Below are 13,850 nucleotides of genomic sequence, written 5' to 3' on the forward strand. Positions count from 1 at the left end.
CGGTGCTACAGGGGATATAAGGGGTCAGTTTAATGGCATCACATCTGGTTATCTGGGAGTGCTTCCTGGAGGAGAGAACATCTAAGCTGAGCCCTGCAAGATTAGAGGAGTCTGCCCAACAAAAGGGTGAAGAAAGAGCTGAGCAGAGGACGGAGCGTGTAAAAGGAGGCTGGTTGGGCTGAACGAAGGGCTGCACCCTCGCAGTACAGAGAGCACGGGGCAGGGGTTGAGATATTAGCCTGGAGAGGCCAAGAGGAACAGAAGAACAGAATCCTCAGGGCCTTGAAGAGCTTCTGAAGGGTTTTTGACTTTATCCTACAGGGAAGAGGAAGTTTTTGAAAGGTTTTAAGCATAGACTTGATCTGTCTTACCTTTTTTTTTTCTTCTTTTTTTGGAAAAGATTACCATGTCACCATCCCTGCTCACTTCTTAGATCCTTGAAATGGCATGATAAAGTAATTTTTTTTTAAAGTGGGGCCTGTTTCTTTTCTAAGTAGTCATCTTGAAAGCATACCTTTCATCTCTGAACTCCCTACCTGGTCAGTGGAGCTGCTGCCCTCTGACTTGTCCTTGCAAAACAAAGCCTTGCCCACTCTTCACCTGTCCTGGGATAGGAAATCCCAGAGACATTTGCCAAAGCAAGGCATGACAGGTACGGATGAGAACACATCTCAGAGGGTGAGAGGAAGACAAATCTGGTTTCCCCTTTTTGCTGCAGGCTTTTTCCATGCAGAAACTCAACAGATCGAAACCATTTCAAATTGGGACAAAAACCATATGGTTTCCAGAATCACACATTGTTTTTACAAGGTTCAATGGCTGAAACTGCCTTTCTCTCTTGGTGGAAGTGAACCAGAATTTTCCAACTTGCTACTCAGGGGTCTTTACATGAGGCCTAATTAATTCATTTGTTACCTGTGTAGACAACTTGTAAGGTGTCACAAGTGATCTGGAACATGCATAATATCAAAGACGACATTCTTTCCTTCTGCCCGACATCATCCTGAGCCCTGTTTTTCTCAAAAAGCAGCGTTTATGAATCTCCAGGCAGTGGGAACTTGTTGTTGGTGTTTTGCTGTGTTCTTTGTATTCCAAAGTTCTTAGTATATTCCATACTCTAAATTAGGCCTCAAAAATATTTCTGATTAAAAATTTATACAGCTCATGACAGCCTCTTTCTAGAACATAACCCCTAACTAATTCATGTTCACTTACCCTGCAGTTTTCTATTTATAATATTTTACAATTTCTGTGTATTTGTATTATAAATTATTAAATGACATCAAGGTTTTTATTTTGATGAGGGAATTTTTGATGAATTTGACAGTGTAATTACTTCAGATCCTGCTCTGGATTGCTGGGAAAATATTTAATTTTATTTACCTCAATGAATAATTAAAGCATGCAAGTAGTGGGCTCTCTTGCTGTGCCTTCTAGCTTCTTACTTCTGTTTGCTTCTTGCTAATTAAAATAGTGATGCTTATATGAGCAGTGGCTTAAAAGAAATAAATTACCAATTTGAGGTGGGAGGAAGGAGTAGAAGGAAGGAAGGAGGGAGATGATGAAAACTTGGCTGTGTTTTAGTGTATGGAGAGGGAAGAGCAAGCTCCTTGTTTATTTAGTGAACCACCCTCCTAATTCCAGGAACTTCTTATCTACAAGCCTCCTCAACTGAAACAGCAGAAAAGATATGGCAACAGAAGCTGGGAAAAAATACTACAACTCCATAAAGCCCAGAAGATAACTGATTAGCATATGTGCTATCATATTTGTTCATGAATTACATTTTATATGATTTCTATTTGATTGTCATAAAACCCCTATAAGGTTGACCCAAGGCCAACCTTAATATTCCTACTTGAGAGGAGAAAGTTGAGCTTCATTTTGATGAACAGCCTAGTCCCAAATCACTGGAAAGTCTGAGGTCCAAGGTATCCTGACTCTTAATCCACTGGGATTAAGGAATCAAGGAGTGATATTTTCTCACCATCTGAATTTAAGCAATCCAAAACAGCTATTAAAAACAAGACATGATCCCAAAATAGAGTCACTTATGCCAAGCCCCATGTCATCAAACTTAATTTAACTTAATTACAGTTTTGGCCCTCCCAGAAATGGAATCTTTTTTTTTTTTTAGTTATTTTATTTTATATTTTATTTTTTCCATCGTTTGAACATTTTTATTTTCTGCTTCATCATAAAATAATAAGGAATTATTTCAAAACATCAGTTAAGTTTGACCATCTGAAAGCAGTTAGCAGAAATCACCCGATCAGCATTAGTTGGATAATCTGCCCAAGAGATCTCTACTGTCCCCTAAAGGAAAATAACCTTGCAACAACCAATCTGGTTTTTTGCCTAGTATAACTTCCCTGTTCCTGCTCCCTCTGCTTACAAAAGTCTTACGTTTTGTACAGCTCTGACAAGCACCATTCTATCTGCTAGGGAATTTTTTTTTTTTTTTTTTTTGCCTTTTCTAGGGCCGCACCCACGGCACATGGAGGTTCCCAGGCTAGGGGTCGAATAGGAGCTGTAGCCACCGGCCTACACCAGAGCCACAGCAATGCGGGATCCGAGCCGCGTCTGCAACCTACACCACAGCTCACGACAACGCCGGATCCTCAACCCACTGAGCAAGGCCAGGTATCGAACCCGCAACCTCATGGTTCCTAGTCAGATTCGTTAACCACTGCGCCACGATAGGAACTCCTCTGCTAGGGAACTATTGAATAAAGCCAATAGGATCTATAATTTTACCCAGTTGAATTTCGTTTTGTAACAGAATAAACATGCTATTAGGCATTCAGTATATCTTACCTAGAGAATGTGTGGGTATGATTTTCAAACACTAAAACTCTTGAGACATCAGTGGAAAGAGCAGTGACCTGTCAATCAGCTCAAGTCACTACTCTACTCTAGACCTCAGGTGCCTCACTCAGCAATGGAGACAATTCAGGTATCCAACTCTTCAAGTTGCAAACACTGAATGATACAGTGCAGAGAAAGAACCTAGTAAGCTCTTCCTACTGTTCAATGGCACATAATATTCACTACAGTACTGGAAGTACTAATGACACCTTAGTCATCTTTGTACCAGGCACTAACTCAAGGCAGGTTGTTCAATAAGAGAGTTGGATGTGTGACTGAGTGGCTTCAGCGGGTCCCTGACGAGACTGAAAGCTGCTAATTACATCATAAAGTCCTGGAGGACAGGACATCACCTGTTCTTTTCGCCCACTCAGGGTACTGCTTGAACACAGATGATGCTAAAAAATGCCTGCTGAGTCTTACTAGAAGAGAACACTCAGTAGCATCCACACAGAACTAAGAGTTTGGCAGCAGCTTTTCCCAGGAGTGTTGCCTGAGGCAGGGGCTGTGAAAATCCTGGAAGTGCTGAGGCCACCTTGGTAAAGAACAGGGCATTGTTTGGGGCAAGAACCCCTAGTGAGCAAGGTTTTTCCAATCAAAGGCCCGCGTGCTCGCCATGTTCCCCAAGCCCCTGGGGCTCAGCGGTCATTGTGTGGCAGGAGGGCCACTGGGGCCCACCTCCCAGACTGTATCGATTAGCTGGCTCCATCTGCCACTCTGCAAACAAGCAGCCGGGTCCCCATTGGATGAACATGTCACCCATGGTAACGGATCCTCACAGCTGGCGTCTGACCACGGGACCCTCTGGGAGGGAATAATCAGAGCCTGAAAAGCAGTCAGCCCACACCAAGCTAAATGCAAAATGAAATATAAATAAATGTCTATTTTAATCTCCTCCCTCCCCTCTCAACCCAGAGCACCAGACGTCATTCCCAAACTGCACTGTCACAGCGGGGGATTGGTGGCCCCCAAGGCAGGTTGCTGGAGGGTCCTAAGAATAGTCTGTGGGAATTGGAACTCGGAGACCTCCCCAAGCTAGTTCAGGAGCGAGAGAGAAAATGCACTGAAACCCAGCTCCAGACAATCCAGATTCCAATTCTTTCCCCACTCACCTCTCCTCCATACCCCAGTCCTCCATTCTTCGTCCCTCCTCTTCCTATCACCACCCCTGCTTTCATGGCTCTCCCTCTCTTTCTGTCTACCCCCAAACCTCCCCTCATCTCCTCCCTCCTTTCTGTCCCCTCTCATCCCGATTTTGTTCTCTTTGCACTGAATACCCTTCCTCCTCTTTCCTGGGTTACCCCTACTCCTCTGTCAAGCTTCAGCTCAAACATCTTTTTTCTCTGGGGATTCTGACCTGAATGCTCCCGCAAACTGTAAGGTGGTCTGCATCCTGTGCCCCTCACACTCTATGCTTTTCCTCTCACACTCAGCTGTCTGTCCTGTTAAGCTAAAAGCACCAAGAGAGCAGGAACCCTGTTTGGCAAGCTGACCATTCCATTCCCAGTACTCAGCACAGTGCCTGGCACCTAGCAGAGGCTTCAGAACTATTTAGTACATGACTAAACCCACATTGCCAAGTGCAGAGCCATACTTATAGGGCTTCTGGATATTATCCGACTCTGAAAATGGCCATCCATCAAATCCTTTGTCAGGTGCACCTTACTGAATTAGCCTAAGTCAAAAATAAAGGAAGGTGTCAGAAAGGTACTGGAGTAGCTCAAGATGCTAAAGCCACTACTGACATTCTGGACCACAGTATTCCTTGCCAGGGGGAGACGGGAGAGGGAGGGCTATCCTGTGCATCACAGGATGTGCAGCAGCATCCCTGGCCTCTATCCACTGCATGCCAGTAGCACTCCCTTCCCCCAGGTGTGTCAATCAGAAATGCCTCATAAGGTGGGTATTCAAAAATAACAGGAGGAGTTCCCGTCGTGGCGCAGTGGTTAACAAATCCGACTAGGAACCTTGAGGTTGCGGGTTCGGTCCCTGCCCTTGCTCAGTGGGTTAACGATCCGGCGTTGCCGTGAGCTGTGGTGTAGGTTGCAGACGTGGCTCGGATCCCGCGTTGCTGTGGCTCTGGTGTAGGCCGGTGGCTACGGCTCCTATTCGACCCCTAGCCTGGGAACCTCCATATGCCGCGAGAGCGGCCCAAAGAAATAGCAAAAAGACAAAAAAATAAATAAATAAATAACAGGAAAAATGTTCAGCTGCTACCAGTCAAAAGCATGTCGGAAAAATAAATAAATAAATAAAATTAAAAAAAAAAAAAAAAAAAGGAGTTCCCATTGTGGCTCAGTGGTAATGAATCTAACTAGTGTCAATGAGGACACAGGTTCATCCCTGGCCTTGCTCAGTGGGTTAAGGATCTGGTGGGGCCATGAGCTGTAGTGTACATCTCAGATGAGGCTTGAATCTGGCGTTGCTGTGGCTGTGTAGGCCGGCAGCTGCAGCTCTGATTCAACCCCTGGCCTGGAAATTTCCACAAGCCGTGGATGCGGCCCTAAAAACAAAACAAAGCAAAACACAGTGACAGAAGCCCACTACACCTTTGCAGTGAGACCAGCGGTTCTCTGGGAGTGGTTTTGTTTACAAGGTCTGCAGACATTCCTGGCTGTTACAGCTGGGGGCAGGGGAGGCACAGGACAGGGCCCCACAGCTAAGAATGCTCGAGTCCAAAATGTCCACAGTGCCGTGACTGAGCAACCCTGAATCACATGGATAAGGCGAGCTTAACGGTGCACCTAGACATTTTAACTTTTCACTTCAAAGCCTGAACTATGCACTTGAATCTTGGATCCCAAAACTACACAGGGCCCCTTGCCTTCTTTAAACCAGCAGCAACTCCTTCATCCTGTGAAGAGTGCCTGGAATGAACGAGGAGCCTCTGGTAGACAACAGGGGGTGGTGTGTGCTTAAGAGTATTATTGTCTACATTTGCTATATTTCAGATCCCAAGTCTACCACTGTCTAGTCATGTCCTCGGACATGTTACATAATCTTCCTGAATCTCGGGTTTCTCATCTGTAATACAGGGACAACAGAACCACAAATGATAATCCAGTGAAAGCACATGACACATTTCTTGGCACAGAGAAATATTAGCTGATATTTTATTTATGTCACAATAAGCAATTAAGACTTGAGACCACAGGAAGTTCCCACTGTGGCTCAGTGGGTTAAGAACCCTACTAGCATCCATGAGGATGCGGGTTTGATCCCTGGCTTTGCTCAGGGATCCTTTAGGGTTAAGGATCTGGCATTGCTACAAGCTGCCACGTAAGCTGCAGATGCAGCTTGGCTCTGACACTGCTGTGGCTGTTGCATAGGTCTGCGGCTACGGCTCTGATTCATCCCCTAGCCTGGGAACTTCCACATGCCAAGGTGTAGCCCTAAAAAGAAAAAAAGAGAGAGAAAGAGAAAAAAGACTTGAGAACATAAAGTTTTCACTGATTCATGGTTCTTTTCCCTTTTTGACAAATGCACTGGCTGTTGTTATTTGACGAATCCATGGCTCTAACAAATATTTCTGTAAAGGTGAGCACTGCCCCTGGGTGTAAAACTGAAGAGGTGTAAGAGTACAGAACATCTTTCAGCCAAGGTGAGATTCTTGGCACAGGAAGAGCTCCAAGTGCGTGGTTGTAGAAGAATGAAGCTCAGTCACACATTAAGGACAGATTACAAAAGGTCCAGCCAAGGAGTAGGAACTTGGTTGCTCAGGCATTGGAGGCAAACAGGGTCTTTAAGCAGATGAGTGACATATCAGGTCCATTTTTAGGAAGCTGCTACAGGAGCACATTAGTAGCTGTTCACTTCCCTCACTGTAAACCCAACCTTGGTTCTTCAAGTTCAAGTGGAGTAAATTTGGGGCGATGGGGGTAGGGCAGAGAAACAGTGATCTCACCACTGTATGCCACCTCTCTAAAGCAGTTTGGCAATGTGCCTTAAGGGCCTTAAAACTATGTGTGCCCTTTTGCCCTGGAAATTCCACTTCTAGGAATCTGTCCTGAGGAAACCATGAAAAATGTGCACAAATATTTACAAACAAGAAAGCTCATTTTTAGCACTCTTTGTAGGAGTGAAAAGTTCAAAACCCTAAAGGTCAAAAAATAATTAACTGGTTAAGGGAATTAAGGTACAATGACTTAATATGCAGCCATTAAAGCCACATTATTGCCATGTGGAAAAACAGGTTATAAAAGAATCCATATTGTGCAGTACTGTTTTAAAGCACCTACACAGACACACACACACACACACACACACACACACACACACAAACACACATACTTGTCTTTTTATGTTATACATTCTAACAACTTCTTTCTGGCAAGTTATTCTAAGAAATTAATGAAGGCCGTAATAGTGATATATGTAAAAGTGTGTGTCTATATAAACCAACACATGTATACACAAAATAGTCTGGAAGGATACATTCTAAGATATTAATGGTGCTCACCATGGTGAAGGGATTATGGCAGATTATTTTATTTTCTTCTTTTTGCTTTTCCAAATATTCAGACCTTTCTAACGGGAGCATTTCTTGTATTTGTGATGATAATTTTTACATTTAAAAAATAATAATAAAGGTCAAGAAAGTCCATCCCCAATAATTATGCCCAACAGAATTTTGTAAAATTTTGAATCATACAGCAATTGTTTAATCATTAGAGGGAGAGAGGCTAACCATACTTTGAAAACCGTTATTCATCCTCCTTAGATTTCAGTATACCTTAAATTCAGTGTATCCTGAATTTGGTATATACTGAGTTGCCTCAGCCCTTCTGTTCAACCGCATTCTGAGTGATGTGGAGTTCAAGGAAGACTTAACCTATATGATTTGTCTCCTCAAATCACTCTGAGTCAATCCAGGATAAAGGATGTCTGCAAAAAAGAAGTCAGGACTAATTCAAGACCACACATGATAAAAGTGCTAAATCATAAGGGGGAGAGGTTGAGTTGTCCAGAGGTTCGGAGAAGAAGATAATTATGTATTTGGAGTGGTCGGGAAAATCTTCATACACAAAAGTGATAGGGTAGAAAAAAGAGAGAAGAGCAGCAACATCAAAGGCTTAATGGCAGGAACGATGGGGTGAGTTTCAAACAGTAAGAGATCAGCTTGGCTTACGCACTGAGTTCTCACTGAGGGATGAAGATAGTGAGGACAATTTAAGGATTCCTCTAAGTTCAGAAATTTGCACAATAATGTCTGTGTGCGAGAGCTCTGGGTCTAAGTATAAAAAGAGGTGAATGATTTTAAAATACCACATATAAACACGATGTTGATAACATAAGCATTAATCATCCAGAAAACACCTAACAGAATCAAGCAACACAAGGAGGAATACAGTTACCTCTTTTTAAACAACCCAAAAGCCAGGCTGAAAATATAGTTTTTGGAAAGGCAGGCTTTGTGAATCCCAAGGAAATGGTAGGGAAAGAAAGGGATGAAGGAAAGGGAAGTTCATGCTGACAAATGATGGGCAAGAAATTTGGTTGAAACTGTAAGTAGAGAAAATCTGCTTCAGTCCCCAAAGTGGAAGATCTGTAATGAGTGAAATTCATTATCTTAAACTTTTGGCTATGATGTGTAATTGTTAACCTTTGCTGCCTTGGCTCAGGGCTCCCTTCAGTAAAATATATTGTTTGCCATCAAAGCTGATGTGGATTAGGAGCTGAGTGTGTGCCCTCCCTTTTAGGTTATATTAATATACCAAAATCGATAACATGCCATAGCTTTCAGAAGTAGTAATAAAATACCCTAAAATATTCCCAGAATACGTCTATAAATTATTTGTTCAATGTACTTATGTTAAAAAGGTTGTCAGTTACAATGCTCTGGAAGACTCTAAAATTACAAGCCATCGTATTTGTATTTGATAAAGCTCTTGCTGTTTGGGGTCAGAGTGGGTTATGCTGTGGGGGAAAAAAATCATTATTTTCTCTAATAAATAAATTACTTGCCTATATTTCATGTATCACTCAGGCCAGCCAGTATTGAAGGTTTAAATAATAAATAACAAATAGCTCCATTCATTTATTAATAATGATGCATCACTTGTGTGTTGAGCATATGAATTTTCTTTCAGACTCTTGGAGTGAACAGTAGTCATCTGAAAAGACAAAAAAAATCATGCCTTCTGGGATCATTACCATTTTTCCAGGTTAAAAAAATGCCCTAGTGCTGATAGATCTTTTCCCTTGGCCAGTGCTTGATACAGAGGACTGTCCTGGGATAAAATTGCTGAAAGGCACAGAACCACTGAGTACAGCACCTTTAGCCTGAGATTTGCTCAAGGGCGCCCCTTACTATTAACTCCTATCAATGAAGCACCAAGACAGAGTTCTAGGGAAAAACACAGAGGGAGAAGAAGACAATCAGACCCACTCCAAAATCCTCACCTTTTATTTAGTAGAAGGAGAAAAGAGGTTAGCCAGGTCTGCCTGGGGCAGGTTACACTATCATTAGTCCCAGTTAATTAACTGACCCCACCGTTGTATCCGTCTCAGCCTCATTGTCACAAAGAGACCATCACATTACCAACGGCGTCTTTCCTTCCATTTGAAGCAGACAGAAGCAGGTCAGCCCAGGATACCCATTCCCACAAAAAGCCAGCTAAGAAATATATTACACTGCATGCCATCCCCCAAGGGATATCTGGACCAAGGAAATGGCTGGGAACAGCTGGACCTTGCAATGCGTTCCTGCTGGCACTAGGCCAGAGCAAGAGCAATCAGCCTTGCGGTGAATCCTCAAACAGATGGATCCCCTCTGTTTGTCCTTCCTTTCCCCACACACCTAGGGCAAGCAGGGGCTTGGCAGCAGCTCTGGGATATGTGCATGTATTTAAAAGGCCCTAAGTCTCAGAACTACTCTTTCATCATAAACTGCATACTTTCCCCTTACATGATTTAGTTCTAGGGCACAGGATCTTTCACCTCTGAAAACACATATGAAAAATCTTGCCTGCTCCAGTGACCTAGCTAATTGGGTCCTAGACCGTTGGGTGGAAGAACCAAATTTTTCTTACTCTTTGGGATCGGATGCTGATTCCTTTTGCCCTAGGTAAGTCTCTTCTCATTCTTTGGTCTCTTCTTTATGTGACCCTCACCACCACACAGCAACACAAGGCAGGACACAGCAGGCTGCCACACCATCATCCTTGTTTAAAGAACAGGGTCAGCTCCTTGCTGTGAACAGATTTTCCTCTGTCGAAACAGGTTCATGTTTATCTTTCAAGTTCCAGCCACAAACCTGGGATCACCAACATGTGCTGCACAGCTGCTGCAGTGCCTGATTTATGAACGAATCTGCATATAATTGTGTTGGTTCTTTTTTCTCCTGGTCAATTTTTTTTCTTTAAATAAAATGGCTTAGTCCAGGCTACATAAAGCCCCAATTCTAAAGCCATATAATTTTATGGACAAGGGGTGGGGGGAGGAGGAGGGGGAGTTCTTTTGTATGGCACCTGAACTCATTAAAATCCTAAATTCCATAATTTTACACTACCATGTGCCACAACAGAACAGCCTAATTGCTTACCGTCTTTATGAGAACCGCAAATGGAGCAGGAAAACCAGCGAACAGGTGGGAAGGCCACACCAGAGCTTGGGTCCAAACTCTGTCAAGAGGCAATGACCAGATTAGATTTGGAGGACTTCAGATTGCAAGTGACTTCATGCTCTACAAAGGCCTGAAGGTTGCCAAGAGTCAGTGGTGGTACCAGCTAGGTGTCCAAAGGAAGGTTTCCGAAATTAGATATCTCCTGACGGTGACAACATAGTAGGGATTTCTTAAGATAAGGCACTAAGGAATTAAGTAAGAATAGACGGCTAACAATCTTACCTCTATCTACATATTAACAGGTGCCTCAACACAAATAAAGTTGGAGCTTATAAATCACCATTAAAAAAAAAAAGTGATTTGTCCCTCAAGAGGTCAAGTTTCTTTCCTGGCCCCTTATGACCACATCGGTGATTCCGGAGTCACAGATATGAAAACTCTTTAACACCTGTTCTATAGGGAATAAAAAAAATTAATTAACCAGAATGAATGGATTTTTCAGCATTTGGGTAGATTACTTTGTTTTCCTCACAAAGGAAACTAGCCTCTCTGAAGAGGGTATTATAATTTGTTGATTGTAGGAAGGGGCCCAGAAATGTGCAGTTAGGAAGAAGGTTTCAGCATATTTTTTTCCTTACCTGCTAATTGATAGCAAAGATGAGGCCAATCAAGCCTTATCTCCTGGACCCCGTTCTCAAGGCTACATAACCAACATGCTCATTTCCTTCACATAAAATGAAGGAAAAGCTCAACATATTTCCAAAATTTAACACTTCATTCAAGCCTCAAGAAGCCTCATCCCTGAAAATTAGGGGTGCCAGTGTTAAGAGTATCAGCCTAGATAATCATGAAACATGAGAAGACCTAGCGGCTACGATCCAGAAATCTACTAAGAAAGAGGTTGGAAGAGATCAAAGGATCAGAGAAGTCGGCAAGTTGGTAATAGGCTGGCCATGGAAGCCACAGACACAAAGTCTAATATGAAGAAAGCATTAATGTTAAATGAAGGGATGGATGGACAGATAGACGGGTGGACAGATGGATGGATGGGATACAGTGAGAGACAGTGACTTACAAAGAAAACGATTGATGGGATTTGATCTCCAGAAGGAGTCCTAGAGGTGGGAGTGGTAAAGGGGTGGCTTGGACACTCTGCTAATGGTCACAATCAGAAGTTGCTGAGAATACTGCAAACGAATGATGTCTCTTAACTAAAGGACAGCGATATTTTACCAGAGATCTAGCAAGGCCTTAAATCACCACCAAGCTCTTGTTCCCCAAGTGAACTTACAGACAGCACTCCTGAGTCTGTCCAAAGCTTTGACCAGTCATGAGGATTTCCAGCAAGCACTGCCAACTTCTTCAGAAATGTGCCAAAAGATCTCCTCTCTGAACCAGAGGGACAGGATGTTTCTGCTTAATCTTCTGTGGAGGGCTGAGATCTCACATTGAGCACATGGTGTCTGGATTAGGAGCTCACTGAGACAGAGTAAGGCCAGATGGATGTGCAGGGTGCCAGGCACAGTCTATGGGGAACAGAGGGCTCTCATTTAGACCCAGTAATTAGAAAGTAGGTCTGATATTGGGAGAAAGGACACTGGGTGGGAAGTCCTGCCTGTAGCATTGCTAACTCCAAAATCAGGCCAAAAATACCAAGTAGGACAATGCTTTTCACCACCTCCCTGCCCCACTTTCTCTTCCTTTCCTTGTGCTCAGAATCTGTTTCCAGGCACCTTTCTTCATAAACTTCCCAGACAGTCCTCAGTACTGATCAGCTTACAACTATAAGTACTTAGGAATATTAAGTATTTTGCTTTCATTGCTTCAGCCAATCCTAATAACAACATGGTAAGGCAGATACTGTAATTATTCCCATTTAGCAGATAAGGAAACTGAGGCTTGGCAAAATTACATCATGTGATTTAAGGTAACCTTGCTGATGCTGAGGTTTCACATCTGGTGCTCTGCTTTCTTACTTGCCTCTTTGGTTTTAGGGATTTCTTCATATCTAAAAGACAAGGCTTTATCTCTGGCCTGCCAGGTTTCTATTCACCCAGCTAACAACTCACAGTTTGCCATGCTCTGCAGAATGGTAGTGAATATGAAAGTATTTTATAAGCCATAATGAAGCATATAAATATGAAGTCTTGTTTTATTCTGTGTATGTTGCACTCATCTGCGCTTCTACCTGCTTTCTGACTTATTCCTTTAACTTTTTCCTGGATTTAATCACCTAAAATTCAGATTCCCTAACTGCAGTAATGACCACACATCAGAAATACACCTGGATGCTCCTGGCCCTAGCCCTAGCTCCTTTCAAATTTGGAAATGACCTGAGGACATTTCTGTGCTAGACCCAGGGGCAAGATGCTGTCTTGCTGATAGAAATTTCTTTATAAAGCATCCTCTCTCCTCATATCCTATGGCCCCCTCCTTTGTCCCTGTGTCCCTCCCATTGAGTCCCACTACCCTTCAAAATCGTCTCATATGTATTCCTTTAGAGCTTAAAATTACCTTTCCTATCTCTCTCTACATCAACTACAAAAAAATTTCTATTGTGTCCAAGGAAAATAGCCACATAATCATAGTGAATCCTATTCGAGTATTTACTATATTCCTTACTCTGCACTAAGCTTCCAACATATATTATCTCACTTAAAACTCACAATATCTCTGGGGGATTTCTAGAATTGTTATCTCCATTTAATGGATGGCAGAACCGAGGTCAAGAATGTGCTTAAGATGACACGTGTGAAGAGGCAAAGCCAAGGTTTAAATCAGAGCTTAAGTGTGTTTCCAAAACTTTATGCTCTTAATTAGGATGCTAGTCTCCAAAATATGAGAGATAATGTTTTTTTTTTAATTCTCTGAAATGAATTAAGGCTTTCCAACTCTTTCAGATTCACCAGGACTCTCTTGTAATCTCCAACAGTGTTCTGACTCCCAAGCCAAGCGTATTCCCAGCAGGAAACTACACAAAGAACAGCCTATGCTTGTTTTCCATGTCTTCCAAGGTCCTGTGAAACAACAGTTGCCTGATCACCAGTCCGTGCAGGTTGGCATGCAGCTACTGTCAGAGATTATGGAACAAGAGGACAGCTCCGTACACCGAAAAGAAGGGAAGTGAATGCAAGTTGATCTTTCACTTAAAGGAGAACCATAGTGTCATTTGTTTGCTTGTTTTCACTCAGTGAGGCTCATCTGCTTTCTGGATATAGGAACCCCATACTTAGAAACCACTGTCTCCCATTCTAGGCTCCCGTGCCCATTTCAGTATTCCTTCTGCCCATCAGTGCAGTCCATCAGTGATGCAAAGTATTTTAATGAGCTTGCTCATTTTAAAGAAATGACATGTAGCATCTGCACTTAAGAGTGTTTGCTTCAGAGTTCCCGACATGGCTCAGTGGTTAATGAACCC

The 13,850-nt window shown here is 42.8% G+C and overlaps 1 long non-coding RNA gene across 9 annotated transcripts in view; it reads right to left on the bottom strand.

The window, feature by feature from the left end:
• The window catches only part of LOC106506547 (uncharacterized), a 760,340-nt gene that overhangs the window by 537,953 nt on the left and 208,537 nt on the right, over window positions 1-13,850 (bottom strand). For 5 of the 9 annotated variants that reach the window (XR_014830958.1, XR_014830959.1, XR_014830957.1 and 2 more), the window contains 2 exons: window positions 10,412-10,490; window positions 8,833-8,981 (listed from right to left, as the gene is read on the bottom strand). The exons of 3 other annotated variants lie outside the window; for them this stretch is intronic. This is a non-coding gene — a long non-coding RNA (uncharacterized LOC106506547). Of the gene's footprint in view, window positions 1-8,832; window positions 8,982-10,411; window positions 10,491-11,723; window positions 11,959-13,850 lie in introns of all 9 variants that reach the window. One more of the 9 variants, XR_014830965.1, reaches the window with a different exon arrangement.

The sequence above is a fragment of the Sus scrofa genome, chromosome 16 (genome assembly GCF_054392235.1).
Source record: "Sus scrofa isolate SSC_HxYL_T2T_F1_AM1 chromosome 16, Sscrofa_HxYL_maternal_Yorkshire_Landrace_v2.0, whole genome shotgun sequence".
Classification (NCBI taxonomy): Eukaryota; Metazoa; Chordata; class Mammalia; order Artiodactyla; family Suidae; genus Sus; species Sus scrofa.